Genomic DNA, 13,119 nt, shown 5'->3' on the forward strand with positions numbered 1-13,119 from the left:
ATCTCACCTAAAGCATGCATCTTCGTGGCAAGTGCTACAGGTAATTCTTTTTATTAAAGCAAATTACTTATATGGGACTATATTTGTGTTTATACCTCTTATTTACTTAGCAACATCATTCCCAGCTCCTCTCGCAGGGCAAATAACTAGGCATCGCTGATCCATTCGCAAGCTGCCTGCCTGTGAGGTGACTGCACTCAGTCCACACTGCCGATATCTGGAGGCAGTGGATTGGAGTTTATTTTCCCAGCGAGCTTTCACGTGCAAATTATCAGGTTAGCTAGAAAACAAAATCTCTGTGGCCTTGATCCAGAGCTGCACTGTCATTTCCTGACTCCCTCCCTCACACACTACCTGTGGCTATCGTAAATCTCAGGGACACTGGATATTTGATGTATTGGCCACACCCTCTCCCACCCTCTATGTTGGGGGAGCCAGGAGGGCATGAGCACCAATGTGGACACAAGAACAAATGGGTATAAACTGGCCACCAGGAAGTTTAGACTTGAAATCAGATGAAGGTTTTTAACCATCAGAGGAGTGAAGTTTTGGAATAACCTTCCAAGGGAAGCAGTGGGGGCAAAAGATCTATCTGGTTTTAAGATTCTACTCGATAAGTTTATGGAGGAGATGGTATGATGGGATAATGGGATTTTGGTAAGTAATTGATCTTTAAATATTCAGGGTAAATAGGCCAAATCCCCTGAGATGGGATATTAGATGGATGGGATCTGAGTTACTATAGAAAATTCTTTCCTGGGTATCTGGCTGGTGAATCTTGCCCATATGCTCAGGGTTTAGCTGATTGCCATATTTGGGGTTGGTTGACTGGAGGGAGGCTTCTCTGCTCCTTGAAGTTTTGAACCATGATTTGAGGACTTCAATAGCTCAGACATGGGTGAGGTTTTTCATAGGAGTGGTGGGTGACATTCTGTGGCCTGCGCTGTGCAGGAGGTCGTACTAGATGATCAGAGTGGTCCCTTCTGACCTTAGTATCTATGAATCTATCTATGAATCTATGACAGTAGATCCAGTCACCTGCTCGCAGGAGCACCCCCACACCTAGTAGCACATTCAAGGAAGCTTTATTGCCCCTTTGTATCACCAGAGTGGTACAAGGGACTCTAGCACATGGCAGGATCTGGCCTATCGGCCCTGATCCAGCAATGCACCTCAGTATGTGATTAACTTTAAACAGAGGGAGTAGTCCCATTATAAGGGCCACTAGTTTGAAGAGGTGTCTGAACCTTTGGTCACTTATCCAAATGAAACTCAAATTCTGGACCTTTCCCAGTTCTCAGTTATCACCACCTCATGGTGAAAGTCCTTTTCACAGGATTAGATTCTGGGTTTTATTAATTGTTAAAGGAAAATACAGCACACCTTCCAGATACCAGTAAAAACCTCCCAAATGCTGCATTCTGACAGCTCTCCTCCCCCCACCCCCGTTTCCCCTTGACAGCTTAATGAGACATTATTCTGTTTGCTCTGATGTATTCAGAGATCATTTGAAGCAGCACATTCTACTTTGCCAGGCAAATCTTGACACTTCATATCAAAACTGTTTCAGGCATTCTGCCATTCAAACAACAACAAAAGCCCCTGCAAACTCAATTTAGAAACATAAAAGGATACAACTGAAAGGACATTTCATTGTAGTTTTGTCTTGTTTTGTTTACAGTATCGCAAGATAGTTTTCCTCTATATCGAAACATGCAGCCGGGAAGAAAAAAGAAAAAGTAACTCAAGGTGGAAGATGTAATACTCAATCCAGAGAAGGGGAGCCTTAAAATAATGAAAGTACAGGTATATTTGGAGCCTGGTTTTTTAGCATCACTTACTGGGGGCAGCTAACGCTCAGAACGCTTATGTTATCCCAGCTAGTCAGCCAAATTAATCCTTTGGCAGCATTGCACGTGCATCCACACCTCCAGAGGTTTCATGCATTTTATGGGATAGCCTGTATTTGTCTGGCAGAGCAGAAGAATGTTTACAAGCCCATGCGCTGAGACAACTGAAATCCAGAGAAGATTACAGTGCAGTGAGCAGGGATTTGTGTTCATGTCTACGGTGGATTTGTGGAAATTCCCAGAAGGGTTCCCTCTCATCATATCCTATCTGTGGGATTAAAGGTTGGAACTATCTTGGGTCCCCCTGCATATATTATGCAGCACAAAGGTCACAGGCAAAATGGGCCCATTACTCAGTCACCCTTCAGCTCATGTAGCTCTTTGCTCTGGCACAAAGCGGGCATGAAATGCAACCCTTCTGATTCGGTGTTCTCCAGCCACATTCATGGGAATGGCCACACAGAGCGCAGGGCATGGGAGAACTGGACCCCGTGGGTCTCAGATACGCAGAGAAAGGAAGTGGCTCATAAGCAAGGAGGAGGATACGGTGCATGTAACATACAGGAAAGAATGAATCTGTCGCTCTTGTTCCCCTTGGTCTTTCCTTACTCACTTCCCTGCTAGCAGCTGGGGCAGGAAAGGAGAGGGCAGCATTTCTCCCCTCTGGCTCTGGGCAGCTCCTAGCTTCCCACATTCGTTTAAATGCAGCCACCCCCGCACACGTTCTAGCTGAGCTAAAGCAAAGAAGACCCAGGCAGCCTGGAGCACAACACAAGGCTGTGTATCTAGCTTCAAACCTCCCCCCAACCATTCTCCTAGTTCTCTCCTTGCTGCTGCTTTCTGTTCCTCAGCCTCTGGGAAACTAGCTACCTACCTCTCTCCCCCTAAGAAACTTCCTGTCTAATTAACTTTAATTGGTGAATTGCTGGGACCTCCTGGCTGCCTCAGATAGGGTTTTAACCCCTTCCTTGCCTGGCATTTTGCAGGGTACATCTATCTTGTCATGCTGATCAGAAAGTTAGATCAGGAGACCAAGAAAGCAAGAGGGAGGATGAGAAAGAAGACAAGGATGCAGAGTTCAGGGACTCAGCCATAAGAGAGCTATCCCCAGGTCCCCAGCAGTGCCGTACAGACTTCCCAGAGAGAGCTCTGTTCAGTGAGGAGTGTAGCATGCTCCCTAGCAAATGAAAGTGAACGTCCTGCAGCTGTGGCCAGTGGAGTACTGCCAGGGCAGGGTTGTTAAAAAGGAGCTGAAGTCAGTGGGAGCTGCAGGTGCTCTGCAGCACTCTCATCACCCCCTCATTAAATGCTCTTCTATGGGCTGGGGATTTGGAGACTTGCTGTTGCTGATTTAGCTACACCTAGACTTTAGCTGGTATGGTGGGTATGGCCGGCAGGTAGACTTGTGATGGTAGGGCTCTAGCTAGCACAGTACAAATGGCAGTGGAGATGTTGCATCTCCAGTGGAGACTCAGGCTAGCCACCTGAGCTCAGAGCTAGGGGGCCGGGTGGGCTTGGCAATCGGAGCAGCAACGTCCATGCTGCTATGGTTAGCACGCTGGGACTGGGAGTATGTGGGGACTAGGAGGCTGGCTCCCAGCTGTAGTGCAGACACACTCTCCTAGTTCAGGGCTCCAAAGCCTTGCTACCCTGGCTAACTGCACCACTTGGCCAGATTCGCTCCTGGTGCAATACCATAGAGGCCTGTTGTTTCCCAGGCACTTTGAGTGTGTTTGAAAATGGAGAGAAAATGAGCTTTGCCAGCCTGGCTACCGGCCTTTTAATTTCCAGTTTACCACATTCAGAAAGCAGCGTGAACATCTGCCTGAGGCTGCAATAATCTCTCTTCTCTACAAAGGCATAATAGGGAGCTTATGTGTTTGTAATCCAGCGCACAGCGAGGAGACATGTTGCTTAGATGGCATGTGCATTGAGGGAAATATCTATGACTTGATTTCATTTCAAGGACTATGTTGCTTCCTTCAGACACAGACAGCACAAAGGGCATGATGGATGCTGTTTTCTTTGGGAGTTGATTTTCAGTGTTCTAGTACAGTATTCGCTACATGCTTTTGTGCTGCATTAATGTGCAAACATGTTAATTTTGTGTTTAATGGGATGCAAAAAGATAACAATCAAAGCAAGGAATGGTTTAACTTTATACCTGACCCTAAATGGTCCAGACTGCAGGATGTATTGACAGTAGACAATACCTGACCCTAAACGGTTCAGACTGCAGGATGTATTGACTGTAGACAATGCAGATGATAATCATGTTTCTTTCTTGGCAAAGCATAGCTTTGACATAATGGCAGCAGATGACAATTTGCAACTCCATAAACTGGAAACATGATTCTAATTTATGTATGGAGCTAATGGCTCATTGCTCCTGTGATAAGCTGCTCAGGGTAGGTAGGATTTACCAGCAAGTGGGTTTCCTTTTGCACATTTTTTATTTAATTTTACTTTATTTTGCAAAGTCAACAAATTATTAAATCTGAGCAAACATTTCCTGGCTGAAGTTAGATCAAATTACCAAATCCATTTAAGAGAGGGGATTGAATTGCTTTTGGAAACAAACTTGTATTTTAAATTAAAAACAAATATAAAGATTTTCATTTTCGAATAAAAAGAAAGATTACAAAAATGCATCAGAACTGGAAATCAAATCAATAGGCTATTGTGGGAGGTGATGGATACGTTGGATCAGATCCCACACACCTTTAGGGTCTATCTGTGTTATAATCAGTTGCAACACGTGGGAACATACCCCAGCTAGCTTTAATCTAACTAGCATGGGGACCTACAGCAGTGAAGCATGGCATCACTGGCTTTAGTGCAGACCATTCAGATCTGCCTGGGACACTGGGTACTTCTGAGATGGCCGCTCCATGCTGCCATAACTTCACTGCTAGACTAAAGCTAGCTCAGATATGTCTATTCCTGCTGCAGTCAGACCTCCGGTTGCAGCATACATCACACAAGCAGTCTCATTGGTAGCCATCCTCTTCCTAAGCACACTAGCCACCCTGTGGCTTATGGAATGTCCCCTTGTATTAAGTCTCTCACCATTCTATGGGGATTTTCCCATGAGTACAGGCATGTACAACTGGACCACAAGATCGCAATAACCTCCCAGCTTCCTTCCTGCATTGCAGCTTCCCCATGTCCAGATAAGGGTGTTACTTGTTATGGCAGCTTTTCAGGGCTTTAGTTAGCTCATATTTAGAGTGCAAAGCTCCATGGAACAGGGACTATGCCATGGACAGCACCCAGCACAGTGTTCGTGTTTAGCAAGTAATGGCAATGAGGGCTGGTAATTATTAATAATGATTAATTATAATCAATTCCTTATGAATTAACATGTGGAATGTGCTTGGAGATCCTGGAGTGGCACACACTATGTAAGTACAAACTTTTACTTTAATTATTACTCACTCTGCCACGCCGCAGAAAGAGAACCAAAGCCAGAAAGGCATTTCCAGCCCCTCCCATCAAAAGGCTATCACTGCGAGCACGGACTACCCTTTTCTAAACCCATCAACTACCCCGGCCCTAGGTGCATCCTGTTACGCCAGTGGGAATGATCCTATGCATAGTTAGCATCAGCCTCAGTCCAGAACTCAGGTCTTCTAACCTGGACCCCTGCTCCCATGCAGGCAAGATCAGGGCCCTATTTTATTTCACATTATACTGTAGTAGCTGCTGAAGGACCAGCATTTAAATGTCCACTGCCTACAGAGCTGCTTTTCTCTTTCGTTTTATCCAGAAGAAGAGCAACGAAAGCCTTGTAGGAAAGGAGGGAGGGGGTCTTTCCAGGAGGAACACAGAGCATTCAAAAATCTATTGGCAGTATTAAGCAGTCCATTAAATTGCTCCCAGGAGTGCTGGAGATGCATTCTGTTTACAGTGGTGAGGGCAGAAGGCTAAAGTACTTTACTTGACAGACTCCTGTGATTTAAGGCTTAGACTTCATCAGGTTGAATCACAAACCATGTTTGAGTTATCATCAGTCACTATAAATATTAGAGATGTGAGGGCTTGGAAAAACCCATCTAGCGCTCTGTCTCTTTCTCATATCGAGGACAGCACTTCCAGGCTGTGAACCTAAGGGAAGTTTAATTGCTTGGACTGGCCGGACCTTTGGATTATGCTGCATTCCAGACATAGCCCAGGGCTCATGATCCCACTTTCCTGAGTGGAAATTTTGGGCTGGCTGAATTCCTGCTTAGCGGCCGATGTTTTGAGTGGCTCCAAGTGTGACATTTAATGCAGATTATATAATGGACTAATTTGCACATTTACAGATCATTTGCATATGTCCATAAACTCAGGTTATGATCAACAAACTATTCCCCAAGTAATGGGTGGGGAGGAAGGAGAAAGTCTGGGGGCTGTGAAGGTAGGTAAATGAGTGAGCTCCAGATGGCAACTGGGGTAGATCGGTGGGTGCTGACCTAGGATGTCTGGGGAAAGAGGGTTAATGGGGCTGGGAGGAATCCATAGGAGGCAGGCTGAGTGACATTTTTCAGACAAATAGTTTATTCAAGGAAAAAGGCAGTTTTGGGTCAACCAAACCTATTCACAAATTCCATGGAGGGTGGGGTCCCCAGATGCTGCCGAAATACACATAATACAGAAGAAGAGATGGGGAAATACATACAAATCTAGTGTTCATTGAGTCCACGGGTTAAAGCCTTTCTTATGAAGCAGATTTTGAAGCTAGGGACTTTGGTGACTTGAGTTTCGCTTTTGTGGTTGAGGCTGCAAAGATGACATCCTGAGGGTCTTGTGTGCTGTGGGCCGGATGTGGAGCCTACGATCCAAACGAAATGGGATATTCCTAGGTAATTAGGGATGTCCTGACAGAGAAGCTCCAGGAGCATTGAGAGGGGGCTACTTGAAGGGAAGCATTTATGCTCGGAATTACCTATATTATGTCTTCAGTTCTACTTTGTGTATTAATTAAACTCAATAAGCCCAGCTGAGGACTCAGCATCTCTAACTGTGCCAATGCTGCCATCTATAGCAGACTCTCCAGTAGTACAAAATTTCCCTCTGATCTAGGGAATCAATTTCAAGACAAAAAGAAAAGGAGTACTTGTGGCACCTTAGAGACTAACAAATTTATTAGAGCATAAGCTTTCATGAGCTACAGCTCACTTCATCGGATGCATTTGGTGGAAAACACCAAAATTTTCCACCAAATGCATCCGATGAAGTGAGCTGTAGCTCACGAAAGCTTATGCTCTAATAAATTTGTTAGTCTCTAAGGTGCCACAAGTACTCCTTTTCTTTTTGCGAATACAGACTAACACGGCTGCTACTCTGAAATCTCAAGACATTCGGCTCTCAGAGAAGAAGCAGAGGGCAGAACTTATCAGACAAGGTGCGAGGATTTTTCAGAGATGAAATCCAGTAACAGTACAAAACACTCCCTGTACTGCAGAGAGTGAAGCAAAGGAATTGCCCCCAAAGTTCTGTCCATAGGCATCTGCTCCCTTCCCAAACAAACCTCCTCCTTTTTCCTTCATAGGAATGAACCCCTGATTCTCCCATCTCTAGCCCACTTGGCCATTCTGCACTTCTCCAGCATGCCTCTCTCTGGTCCAGTTCCACTCGCACTCCGTGCTCAAGAGATGGCGCAACACCACAAGTAAAAAGCCACAGAACGTGAAAGCTTTGCATTCTGGAGTTGAGAAAGGTTATGCTGAGAAGAATGGGAGTTTATCAACTGGCTGGATGGTTGGCTGGTCTTCCCGCAGTGATGGCTGTCTTAAAAGGTAAGAAAAAGAAGGAGTAGCAGGGAGAGAGAGGAGGTAGGAGCAGTCAGAGATTGGAGTGGAACAGAAAGGAGTCTTACCCAAGCCTGAGTAAATGTGAAGGTTCATTTCAATGGATGGGCAAAAGTTCACAGCAGTCTGGCCACTCCTGATAACAAGCCACCTTCCTTTCTGCAGATCTGACACTTCTAGGGAGCCTGCTGTAGCCTGGTAACCTGCATGAGCCTCCCTCCCACCCACCCAGGGACTCTGTGGGGAAGGAAGGTTAATGCAGCAGCTTTTCCTCAGGAGATTTAGGTGCAGGTACGACTGGAAGTGAGCTGGGTGGGCCTTGGAGGTGCTCACACGCTATGGTGATGAAAGCAGCGTCATCAAACCTAGACAGACCTGGATGACTTCTCAGAAGAGTCTCATTACTGGGTGCTAGGGGACCCTGCAACTCAGGACTGGTTGCCCCGGCCAAGCTGGGTGGGGAGGAAGATTGTGTAAGTTTAGCCTGCACTATCAGCCCAAAAAAGAGAAACCAGGAGTCGTGTCCTCCATGACTCCATCAAGGAGATACACTGGGCTCTACCTCCCCTCCAGGGCCAGCAGAGGACTGAAGAGCATCCAGAGAGAGCTTCCATGAGCTAAGTGAAACTAGCACGAATATTCAGAGATGCTCCTTCAACCATTTTTCCAAACCCAGCCCCCGGCTGCTCCCCACTTCAAGTTAAACTTGGTGTGTGTGGCTGCAGTTTTAGCTACCAGACATTGTACGTTCATCTCCAATTTCCAGCACATGAAAAAACACCCCATAAATAGTGTAGCTGGGTTTTGTTTTGTTTTTTTTTAATTTGAAGCTGTCTTGCAAGCAGCGATGTCTAATCCTTGGAACATCTGCTCAGAGCAGGCAGCAATCCCTTAAATGCCACTGTGCTCTTAAGAAGTTTTCTCCTTCTCTATGGGGGCTCCTGGAAGAATTTCAGTGACATAAAGCACTTCCCACCGCTCCAGTTACTGGTCACAATACCAATGATCTCTACATGCTATGATATTCCTTTAGTGCAGCCTGGGGAGGTGCAGAAGAGAATCAACACAATAACATCTGTTAATCCCCTACAGCTTGATTTCCCTTCATTAGAAGATAATTTCCTAGCCCAGGTAATAACCGGTATCAGCGAGGGCAGCCATTTGCAAAAGCAGGCAGAGTCCCAGTGCTGTCGGTCCATCTACTTTGCACTGGGGAATATCTCCAGGCAGGAGGATTTTGCTGGTTTCCCAGGTTTAGGTGAGCAATAAAATTACAAAGGTTTGGGGGAGGCGGGGGAGGGAAGTAGGCAGGGTTAGTTGCATAGTTAGAGACTGGAGAGTTTTTGAGCTGTGCATTTGGGAAATCCTCTGCTCTGAGTTTTTTAATATATACAGCAGGCTCCAAACTAAAGCAGGTAGGTTGCTTTCTTGAGGTGGAGCCCTGGAGAATTCCAGACTCCACAATGCCAGTGGAGCAACGAAAGACCCATATGGCAAACAGCACCCCCCTCTGCCTCTGGTCTCTCACCTTGACATCCCGATGCTAAGCGCACGGATGGGTCTGCTAGCTGGGTGCCAGCAATCTGTTCCTCGGCTCATGCATAGGAACCCACAGCCAGCGGTAAAAGGGAAACAAACCCAGACTCATTTAGCGCAGTAGCCGATAATTTTATCCTCCCCACCCAACTTTCGGGGGAGGGATGGTTGGGTGGTTTCCCTGCAATGATGGGGATTGCTACAGATGTGAGCCCCAGTCTTGGCAAAAGATTGTGGGCGGAGCATCGCCCGCTGAATGGGCGAACAGGCTCATCTGGCACCTGCTGATTGCTCCTGCCATCAGATCCCAGCAAAGAGAGCGGGGAATGCGCGATCAGAGAGGGCAAAGCGACAGAATGGGGCAGAAGGGAGGCAGAGGGAATCCCTTTGGGACATGCAGTGTGGTCCCTTCCTTATTACTTTTTGTAACAACTTGGTTTCATTTCAGATTGGCATCCATTGCTGTCTGGCACCAAGTGTGCACAATTACACACCTACACTGGTAACTCCACTGGAGTCAAGGGGCTTACGCCATTCGACACCAGCTAAGGATCTGGCCCCTTCATTGTGTCAGTTCTTGGGACAGGGACCAGAGTGTCTTCTTGTGTGTTTGGATGGTGCCTGTCACAACAGGGCCACAATGCAGATTGGGGGTTCTGGGGGCTCCCCTAACGTAAATAATCCTAATAATAAGCAGATACAGGGAATTAATTCAGGGTGAGCATCAGGCATCCTGCAGGGATGAGCCAGCCAGAGACTTCAGCTGGGAAGGGCAGCTACAGAAGCAGCCAAAGCAGGGACTGCAGCCCTGGGAAGGAGGGGGTAATTTGGGGCCCCACTGGGGTTACCCCTCCACCCACCATCTGCCTGGACCGGAACTGTGTAGAGAAGACCCACGCACACACACTCCAGGGCTACTAGGGCCCAGCTGGTGCCTCCAACCCTCTCCTTGCCATATGGACCCGGCAGGGAGGAACAGGCCAGCCAGTGGGAGCAGATTGCAGAAACAGACCAAGCAGGGACTTTCAGACAGCTGGAGAAATGTGGACACAGTGAACTGGACTTCCTCTGTCCTGTACGGATTGGCTGGTTGCTCAAACCCTCTCCTGCCCCCTCCCTCCCTCTCCTCAGCTTCACCCCCCCAAGTCCCACTGACTCCCTCCTCCCCTCCTCTTCCCTTCAGTGTCCCCTCTCCCTGTCCATTTCCTTCCATTCAGCTGATCCCTCCTAACTAAATCCACCCCCAAAAACTCACAGAACTGGCATGGCATTTACTGCCATCCCATTGTTCACTCTGCCCATGTGTTCTACCCCTTCTCCACCCTGGGTCTGTCTGGTCTAGTTAGACTGTAAGCTCTTCAGGGCAGGCACCGTCCGCTACTTGGTGTTTGTACTACACCTAGCACAATGGGGCTCCGTTCTCGGCTGGCTCTTAGGCACTGCCATGTTAAACATTAATAGTAATAATACTACTCACTGGAAAGATTCTCATTGACTGCAATGGGCTTTGGAGCAGCATTTGAGCCCAAAGGCAGGATGTCTGGGTATTTCAGCATTTAGACCAATTCCAGCTAATCTATGTAGCATGCGGGGAGGGCTGGCAGAGTTCTGGGAGGAAAGAAATTCCACCGTACTGAACAGGGCACAGACATCCCCAGCAGTGGGGAGGCTGCAATCAACACATGCAGCATTGTTCTTTTGAGTTTCAAAGCTAAAGTCCCTCTGTTCCACCGCTCCCCTCGCTGTCCCGCAAGCTATGTACAAGACCAGGACCATCTGGCGGATGGAAATGTACCATATTAGAAACATATGCATGAAGGCAAAATATCCACCCAGCTCTTCCTTGAGGAACTGCTGTCACAAAGTGGATTTCTGAGGCAATTGCACCAGACTCCGAGCTTCTAAGCACAGCAATGCATGGCATTTGCAGGGAGCATCTCAATCCCTTAGCACAATGCCAGGATACACCTCACCCCAGCAAGCCCTCTCAAAGCCACAGGGGCCCAGCAACTAGGCAGCCTGGTCACGTCGGCTGAAAACTTCTTGAACAGATGCAGTTGGTAGTGTGCGCACCTAGGTACTGCTATCTGGGCCACCTAGCAGCCTTCGGTCTAGGACAGCACTTCGAATCCCAGGAGTTTTGGGGAGACTGCAAAAAAACACCAACAATGAGGCAAAACCACGGTATGTTTCACTGTTTAAACAAGCCCGCTGAGGACAACAAGATAATTCACTGCCAAGGCATTCATTTGTTTATTTATTATTAATATTTAGCACAGCTGCGTCCATGCTGTGTCTAAGGTAATTATCATGTGTAGACAAACCCAGCACATACAGGACACTCCACATGTATGTCAGCACGTGATGCAGTCTATGGGCATCTGCCAAAATTGCAGTTCTCCCAGCTTTTGTGAAACACTGGAGGCATCAAGACCTGACCCATCTGAAGGACATGTTGGCAACTTGGCAAAAGCCAGAGAGCAGCACCTGACTTGTATACAATGGTACAGACTGGCCTCTGCTGGCTTTAAAAGGGTGGTGAACCCTGCAGAGACTGCAGGTCGCTGCACATGATGCTCCATCTTGATCCAATAAGGGCTAGAAATGGGATGATCAGAGATGGGCCTGATCCAGACTTCTGAATCTAAACCTCCCCAGAACACGAGGAATGTTCAAAATCCTTATCTAAGATCAGAGCCAAACCGCCTCATTGAGGAGCCCAAGCAGAAAACCCCTCATGCTTAGAGGAGTTTGAAATACAGACTCAGAGCTGGATTCCGGACTCTCAAAGGCAATGCATCATGCAGAGACTCCTGGTCCCAGCAAGTAGTTCAGCACCTGGATACCTGCAGCAATAAGGATGTTTCTGCAATCTGGGCCTGAGAGACTATAAGTCCCACAATGCAGTATTCTCCATTGCCTCAAGCTGCCAGTTGCAGTGCATTCTGGGACATGTGGTCTCTATGCATTGCACCTCTGCATTGCAGGTGGAGGTCATGTTGTCAGACCCTGTACCTTCATCTGGCCCTCGGGGCACATACTGCTGCTGCGTTTCCAACCCCACTTTCCTTGCAGGGCTGATCTCAGCTTTGAATGGCAGCATTGCCAACCCCAAGTGTTCAAAAATCACAAGGCAGGCTCACCAAAAATCATGAGATTGTGTAAAAATAATCCAGATGGCATTCTTTTCATTTGCCTTCTGCTTTTTGAGCCTTTAGAGTGCACTGGGGTCACATTTTGAAGCTTTCTCAACAGCCTCAAGGGCTAGAAACTTACTTTTTCTTCAAGAATGTAGGCTGAAATCATCCCAGATCCACTTGACTCTAGGAGCTGGGGCTTTAAGGGAAACAATAATGATCATGAGATTCATGACAAAATCGTGAGAGTTGGCAACATTGGAATGGAGAGTTAGAAGGAGGAGATTTATAGGACTAGAAATTGGTTTTCCAGGGATGCGAAACACTCAGTGCTCAGTGCCCCGAGCAGGGGTTCCTTTGGGTAGGACTATAACCTGAGAGCACTGGTTACTATTGCTCAGCCCTGGGGGAGCCAACCGCGTGCTCAGCAGAATAGCAAGTGCTGCTCTGGGTGCCATTGCAGAGGGATGGAGCTGGCTGCTACTTCCTTAGCCGGGTCAGCCCCCAACCCTTTCCAGCTACAGAAGCCAATTAATCTGCTTCATTCTTTGCCCTCGTCTCTCCCTCCTTCTCCCAAATGAGAGCCCCGGGGTTTGAATCAGAGAATTCACTTTCTCTCAGCATTATTGTGCAGGTTCTGCTCTGTGCCACCATCCATTTCCTCACTTGGCAGGGGTGGGGAGCGGCGGGGAGCTGGGTTTGTGTTTTAAAAGGCTGGTTCAAAGGCCAAGTTTCAAGCTGTATCGTTTTACCAGCGGGGGATCCTTTTCACCACCAGCCCAGCCAGCTGAGGAAATGGAT

General features: G+C 47.4%; 1 long non-coding RNA gene across 1 annotated transcript; it reads left to right on the forward strand.

The window, feature by feature from the left end:
- The first annotated feature begins 3,100 nt into the window (after positions 1-3,100).
- LOC119845517 lies at positions 3,101-11,771 on the forward strand. Its single transcript, XR_006278166.1, has 3 exons — positions 3,101-3,230; positions 7,387-7,506; positions 9,630-11,771. It is a non-coding gene; the product is annotated as an uncharacterized LOC119845517 (long non-coding RNA).
- The last annotated feature ends 1,348 nt before the right edge of the window (positions 11,772-13,119 follow it).

The sequence above is a fragment of the Dermochelys coriacea genome, chromosome 19 (genome assembly GCF_009764565.3).
Source record: "Dermochelys coriacea isolate rDerCor1 chromosome 19, rDerCor1.pri.v4, whole genome shotgun sequence".
Taxonomy (NCBI): Eukaryota; Metazoa; Chordata; order Testudines; family Dermochelyidae; genus Dermochelys; species Dermochelys coriacea.